This window comes from Schistocerca piceifrons, chromosome 10 (assembly GCF_021461385.2).
Source record: "Schistocerca piceifrons isolate TAMUIC-IGC-003096 chromosome 10, iqSchPice1.1, whole genome shotgun sequence".
Classification (NCBI taxonomy): domain Eukaryota; kingdom Metazoa; phylum Arthropoda; class Insecta; order Orthoptera; family Acrididae; genus Schistocerca; species Schistocerca piceifrons.
In genome coordinates, this window is record NC_060147.1 from 109,830,755 (window position 1) to 109,837,871 (window position 7,117).

At 43.1% G+C, this 7,117-nt stretch overlaps 1 non-coding gene across 1 annotated transcript; it reads left to right on the forward strand.

Annotated features, from left to right (window-relative positions):
- Window positions 1-6,786: 6,786 nt before the first annotated feature.
- Trnas-cga lies at window positions 6,787-6,861 on the forward strand. The gene has a single exon. It is a non-coding gene; the product is annotated as a tRNA-Ser (tRNA).
- The last annotated feature ends 256 nt before the right edge of the window (window positions 6,862-7,117 follow it).

The window sequence follows — 7,117 nt, forward strand, 5'->3', positions numbered from 1 at the left end:
CCATGGCACTTACAGGTAACAAATCTAGAAGCCATTCTCCGAAATTCTTCAACATGACCTGGAACGGATCAATCCCACCAGTGAAGTAAGCAGGACGATAGTAATACTTCACCTGAAAGTTACTGGTTTATTATTCCTACTCATCAGCATTAACTTGCATTTTTTCCGCATTTAAGGCTAGCGACCATTCATCACACCAAATGGAAATTTTGTCTAAATCGTCTTGTGTCCTCCTACAGTCACTCAGCTTTGATGACTTATCGTAGACCGCTGCATCGTCGGCAGACTATTGACCCGCCAAATCATTTAAGTATAAAGAGAATAGCAGCTATCCAATTGCACTGGGCTGCATATTGGATATAGCCACTCTCTTATCTCTGAGCCTGTTAAATATGCCCGTGCCTTCGTTAACGGGCTGCGATAGGAGATCGTGTCATACACCTTCCTGAAATCTAGAATATGTAATCCACCTGTTACCTTCCTTTATAGTTCTAGATATATCATGTGAAATAAAGGCATGCCGAGTTTTGAACGAATGATGCTTTCTAAAATCAGGCTGGTTCATCAACATAAACAGCTTAGCCTCAAGAATGTTTATTATATTCGAACTGAGAATACGTACAAAGATTCGGGAGCAGTCCGAAGTTAGGGATATTGGTCTGTAATTTTGCGGTCTGTTCCTTCATCTTTCTTGTATACTGGAGTGACCCGCGCTTTCTTTCTTTCCTTTATACCATTCGTTTCGATCTTCGTGTTGGACGAGAAAGAAAGAGAGAGGGAGAGAGAGAGAGGCGGGGTGATGGACCAATTCCCTGGAGTACTCCTTCTAAAATCTAACAGGAATGCCATCCGGACCAGATGATTTGTCTGTTTTTCAAATCTTGACGGTACTTCCTTATGTCAGTTACACATCTTCCATACGGGGGTCCGTCCGAAGGTCAAGAGACTGCATGTTTGTACGGTTTTCATGCTTGAACGATGTCTTAAACGTGAAATTTTAAACTTAGGTTCGGCTTTTGCTATCTTCAACTGCCGCACCAGACTGGTCAACAAGGAACTGATTGGAATCCTTAGACTCGCTTACCGATTTTACACACGGCCTGAAAGTTCTCGGCTCCCTGCCAAATCTTTTGCTAAGTTGTGACGATGGCAGTTACGTGCTTCACGCATTAATATTTCGGCAGCCGGCTAATGGCTTACGAGGCCTCGATTCAATCTATTAAACGTGCTTGATTCGATTATTCTATTCCCTACAGCTTACAGCCATGAAATATCGGTCAAATTATACATCATCTTCGTTTTCCATTAATGTCGATGGTACTTCATTCCTAAATATACGGCTTACAAGTAGTATTGTTTAGTGCTCGTCGCAGTTATGAGTACCGATAACTACAAGCGAGGTTCATTACAAAAGCGATTCATTACAAAAGCGATACTGTCTGACTCGAAATAGCCAGGTATCTATGACAGGGTATGCTAATACACAGAAAATTCGGTGCATAACTGATTCTTTGTCTATGTGATGCACAAAACTAATTTCATTTTGTTTTGATGTTATTTATTTATTTATTGATTTTAGTTTCAGAAGCTATCCACGATAGCTCCGCATCGCCGTCACCACTACCATCACTGCCAAGATGGTACTTACTTCCGGAGGAGGGGTATGGAAAAGATGATAATGATGACGATGACGACGATGTAATATTTCTCTGTGAAATAATAAATATCGACTAAAAGCACTACATATTTTGGAACACAACCTACGAGCAGCTTAGAGACAGAAGTGATGACACTTTCTGCGGGACCTGACCATCATTTTGCAGAACAATGCTCAAGCACATAGAGTGCGAACTGTTACTGATTTGTTTGACTGATGGGACTGCTGAGTGCTGTACCACCTACTGCGGTCCCCTGACGTAAGTCCTCGTGAGTTCAACTCGATTTCTGACTGAAGGAAACACTTCACGGCATTTGCTTGACGACTGCTGCAACTCATCGATTAACAGACCGCGCCACTCGAACTGTCGACACATGTGACACTGCTAAGAGCATCACTGGCAAGGGTTATACACTATGCTGGAGACTACTTTGAAGGTCAATAAAACTTTGAAAGACATATTTATTTTGTACGAGCTGTAAGTAAATAGTTTTTCCACTGTTAAATTTCCAATCCTCGTATATAAACTCTCTCCTAGTATCCACCATCTTCTACAAGACGAGTCCCTTACAACAGAGTATACCACAGAGGTGCATGTGTGTTTGATGCTTTAGAAATACGCAGTGTGTTGCCTCTACAGTTGCTAAATTCATCATAGCATCCACAGTGAGTAAATGATACACTGTCACTGTTGCGGCCAAAGATGTCAATACAGAGATAGAATGTATTGTACTTAAACTGCCAACAGCCTTGTTCAGTCTATTTCAGTAATGTCCAGCCTCGTACCTACCCATATATCCTCAATTTACACTATAACTTTGATGCCACTGGCTGATCTCCATGACAGCAGCAATATCTCCCTCCCTGTAATACTATTACTTGGAGTGCAATAAGACTCTCTTCACCAACTGTTCGGTGTTGTAATCAACGAAGAAATTAACCGCATATTTACCTTCTCAGAGGAACCGAAAGTATAGGACCACTCGGATTACGTTTCGCAGACTCATCCATCATTCAATTTGATTTCGTTTGGCTCCCATACAGCTCAGCTGATGACGCCATTCTTACGTGCTCTCCGTCCCACTCAGCAACTTGTGTGATGAAGACGCTCGATCTGCTCACCACACAACGAATTCAACCACTGATGGTGTTAAAGATTAATATGTTTTAGAACAGTTAGTCTAATTCTGAAGACGACGCTAGTTTGACTGATTATGGCATTGGTCTTCCGCTCCTAGTCTGCTTCTGTCTGTAACGGCAGGCTCAATTCAACGTCATGCTTATCTGTTGAACAAAACAAGAGTTAGTTTTACACGCTACAACAAGTAAAAATCAGTGATAGTGGTCAAGGTTCATGGCTGGACTTGAGAGCATCTATCTTTTGTGGTGACCTTCATTATCATCCTTTAAACTGACTGGCGTGTTGTTTTAGCGTCTCTGCTTAACTCAAATAGTTAAGCCTAGACTCGGCTAGCGTCGCTAATACGTCTCTACAACACTCCTACGGCCCAAATCATCAATAAGCTCTGTCGATCACGCTATTGCGTGCGACCAGCCACCTGATTTACGTCTTTCTATGACGGCTCAAAACTCGTCTTTTCACACAACATCCTCATCGCACCGATTACGAATTATCCATGTTTGATGCGTCCCTATCGCCTAATTTCGATTGACTGGCCACCGGATAGTCGTTTTGATCACCGTACTCACACTATCAACACAATTGAGATAACAGGTGCGTCTCGAACACTACTGCGTCGGACAGACCACCTCATAATTATCACCCGAAACACCCACAATCACCATACGCCGATAACGCAACGGGTGGGTCCTGAACACTACCGCATCGGACGTCATACCCTGCACTCGTCTCAAGAAACGCAACACATTCGGTGGGACGCAATATCCACCTACCACATCACAACACGCTCAACACAGCCCAAATCCATCCACCACAGAGCCAGATTTTATCCTGAAAGCTCTCCTGTCCAATAGCCTTGCCATAAAATTTTGTATAGGAAGTTATCTACATAAGATAACCCCTTCTATAATTAATCTAATACTTCTAAATATTGTTTGTGTCATAGCTGAAGCAAATTTTCTATACTAAGCGACCCAGTGGTCCCCATACAACAAAATTTAACATCAAACACATAATATACACACAATCCATGCCAAAATAAGACAAGCACATGAAAATAGGAAAATAAATACACACAACATAAAACAAATAATCACAAAACACAAATAAAACAGTGCCTATACTAATACAAATAAACATCGCCAACAAATCACAAAATCTAATCTAATTATACACTACTTTGTTCCCGGCCGCGTTCTTCCGCTGCCGAGTGTGCCGCCCTAGTCATTCTTGTCTGTTTTGCGCAGTTTGCATACGGCCAGGGTTCGCCGGACGTATTTTGATTATTTGTGTAGGTTCTGGATTGCGGTCTTCACTCACTCTCCAGTTCTGCACTGGTTGATCCCTTCCATTTTTATTGGTTGGTTTCCAGTTATTATTACCCTGGTTCCACCTACGTTCCTGTGGCGGATAATGTTTGTCCTCTATTATCGCGTCACTTCGGATTTTTTCTTCAAGTTGCATGCTTTGTGGGCTGCACCGCGTTCTGCACTGGTTGATCCCTTCCATTTTTATTGGTTGGTTTCCAGTTATTATTACCCTGGTTCCACCTACGTTCCTGTGGCGGCTAATGTTTGTCCTCTATTATCGCGTCACTTCGGATTGTTTCTTCAAGTTGCATGCTTTGTGGGCTGCACCGCGGAACTTACCCGTAAGATGACAATGGTCTCTACGAGGAGTCTCAGCTTTTCTATCTAAGGCCAGCCCGCAAATATGACAATTAACAGCCTTTTCATACAAGTCATCATTTTCCTTTGATTTGGTCATGGGAATATTGATGCTGTAGAGCTTGTGAACCTGCCATGAAAGTTTTCCAAGCTCAGTGAGAAGCCAAACCGCCGGATCGCCCCCTACATAAGACTGATAGCTATTAAGTTTACAATCATATGCGCATACAACTTGGAACGCAGTCGCATAAGGTAAGTGTTTTTGTGTGAAGGTTGTGTGTGAGGCTAAGGGGTTCCCTTCACAACGAGTAATAGGAGCCAGCAAGCATCAAAATCGGCGTACACAACAAAAGGACAATGCTGCTGGTGGTGAGCATTTTTAAATTTAGTGAAGTTATTTTCCTCAGTGGGCATAACAACACGTACCGGGTCCATGCATGCACAATCTAATAGATGTGTCGCTTATAACTCTTGAGACGAAAAATAATTCAAACACCTTATACAAATATGTTGTTTATGTTCATTTTTACTTAACTGGGAGGAAATGAGTCGGGACATGTCTTTGATCCAGACGTAGTGATAATTATCACGTTCGGAGAAGAGCAGCATGTTGACATGCAACTCTCGCTCACATGCAAATTTTGAGAAATGGAGGGGGTCTACTACTGTATGCTTGTTCTGCTCATCTGACTTGCTTTTGCTCTCCAGGCCACAAACGTGGACCGATATTGCGGTATTCTGAGCTTAAAACTTAGATATGTCCTGGATTCTTAAAGGGAACTCTATTCCATCAAAGTTGTACTGTCTCTTAATATCTTTGACTTTGTAACTGCTGGGACGCTCGGGATGATGTTTGTAATTGTAATTGTAATTTCTCTCGCAAGCCAGGACTGACCATGCAAAACACGCATTATCATACTTATTTTGAACATTAATGCACGCCTGCTTTTTCTTAATATCTATAGGGAGTTTAATATAACTGGACCCTCCATTCATTGGATCATAGACATGTATATGGATGTCGAGGTGTGGTATACTGCTGAGCGCTTTAGCGGATCCACGTGCTTCCATCTCGGAAAATCGGGCCATAATAGCGCTCAAGGTGGATTCTCGGTACAACTCAGCAATCGATGTGCTCAGAGAAATAACACCATTTTCACCCCATATATAATGCAGAGTAGCCGTCTCCGCGTCACCTTGATGTTTAGGGGGGTGACTCAGTTCACTGCATAATACCGCACTGCATTTAAAGGCGTTAAATTCCGGATCTTCTAAGAGTTTGAGGAGCTCGGTCTCCAAGACGGGGAGTGCTAGTTCTGCATGGTTCGCAGGAGAGCTCCTGTAAAGTTTGGAAGGTAGGAGACGAGGTACTGGCAGAAGTGAAGCTGTGAGGACCGGGCGTGAGTCATGCTTGGGTAGCTCAGATGGTAGAGCACTTGCCTGCGAAAGGCAAAGGTCCCGAGTTCGAGTCTCGGTCGGGCACACAGTTTTAATCTGCCAGGAAGTCTCATATCAGCGCACACTCCGCTGCAGAGTGAAAATCTCATTCTGGTAATATTTACTTGATTATAATGGTATTTTTGAAGCAAAAAGAAACAGTATCACATTTTCGTGCCCACAGGCTACAATCTGAAAACGGAAACTCTGATGCAGAATAGAAAGGACTGCCAGGAACCGCAGATTTGTCTGTCTCTGCCTTCGTTCCAAACAGAACATTGTCTCGACTCAGCATCATACAAATTTAAAAATCGCTGACATTCAGTTCTTGTGTGATCACTGTACTGGAATGTTGCACCTAAAGATCTCGCCGAAGAATTCTCTCAACACTTTGCTCCCATCATTGCACAGCAGCTGCAGCTGTAGATTTTGATGCAAAGCGCTCTGAATTTGGTTCAGGTGAATCTCTCGCATCAGCTACATTTCTCAGTTCTGTGATGATGAAGGAACAGTCAGAAGATTTAAGTTTAAATGCAAACCTGTTTGCCTGTCGATTGGAGCCAAAGTGTGAACCATTTTGTGATGCGAGAGTGCATCGTCACATCATGTGAAATCTGACACAAAGCGAACACTGCAACAGTATCAGCCAATAGCCATTTCAACAAACTCCTCGGAACTGAAACGATGACCCTTCAAAGGCCAAGGTGTGGCTGCCAGAGAAAATCGTACGTATACGTCAGATCAGTATTATTGCTGGCATCACGGTATTCCCTGTTATGCATAGCTGTGACACTTGAAGATTGGAAAGATTGGGGACATTATTGTGCTCCAACAAGAATATATGTACCGGCAGAAGTAGAGCTGTGAGGACTGGGCGTGAGTCGTGCTTGGGTAGCTCAGTTGGTAGAGCACTTGCCCGCGAAAGGCAAAGGTCCCGAGTTCGAGTCTCGGCCTGGCACACAGTTTTAATCTGCCAGGAAGTTTCAAGAATATATGTGTTTAACGTCCAAAACTGTTGCTGGTAGACTGGGGCTATTAGCAGGAACCTGTGCTTACAGATCCAGTGTTCACCATATGATATGAACGGTTCAATTCAGGATGGGAAGTTGTAGGGCCGAGATGCTCCATTCTTCTGGTGTGCTGGACACTAAGAAATGATTGAGTCTTGCGTTTTCTTCTGGCAGTGTCAATGTAGATGTACATGAAAGACCCTCA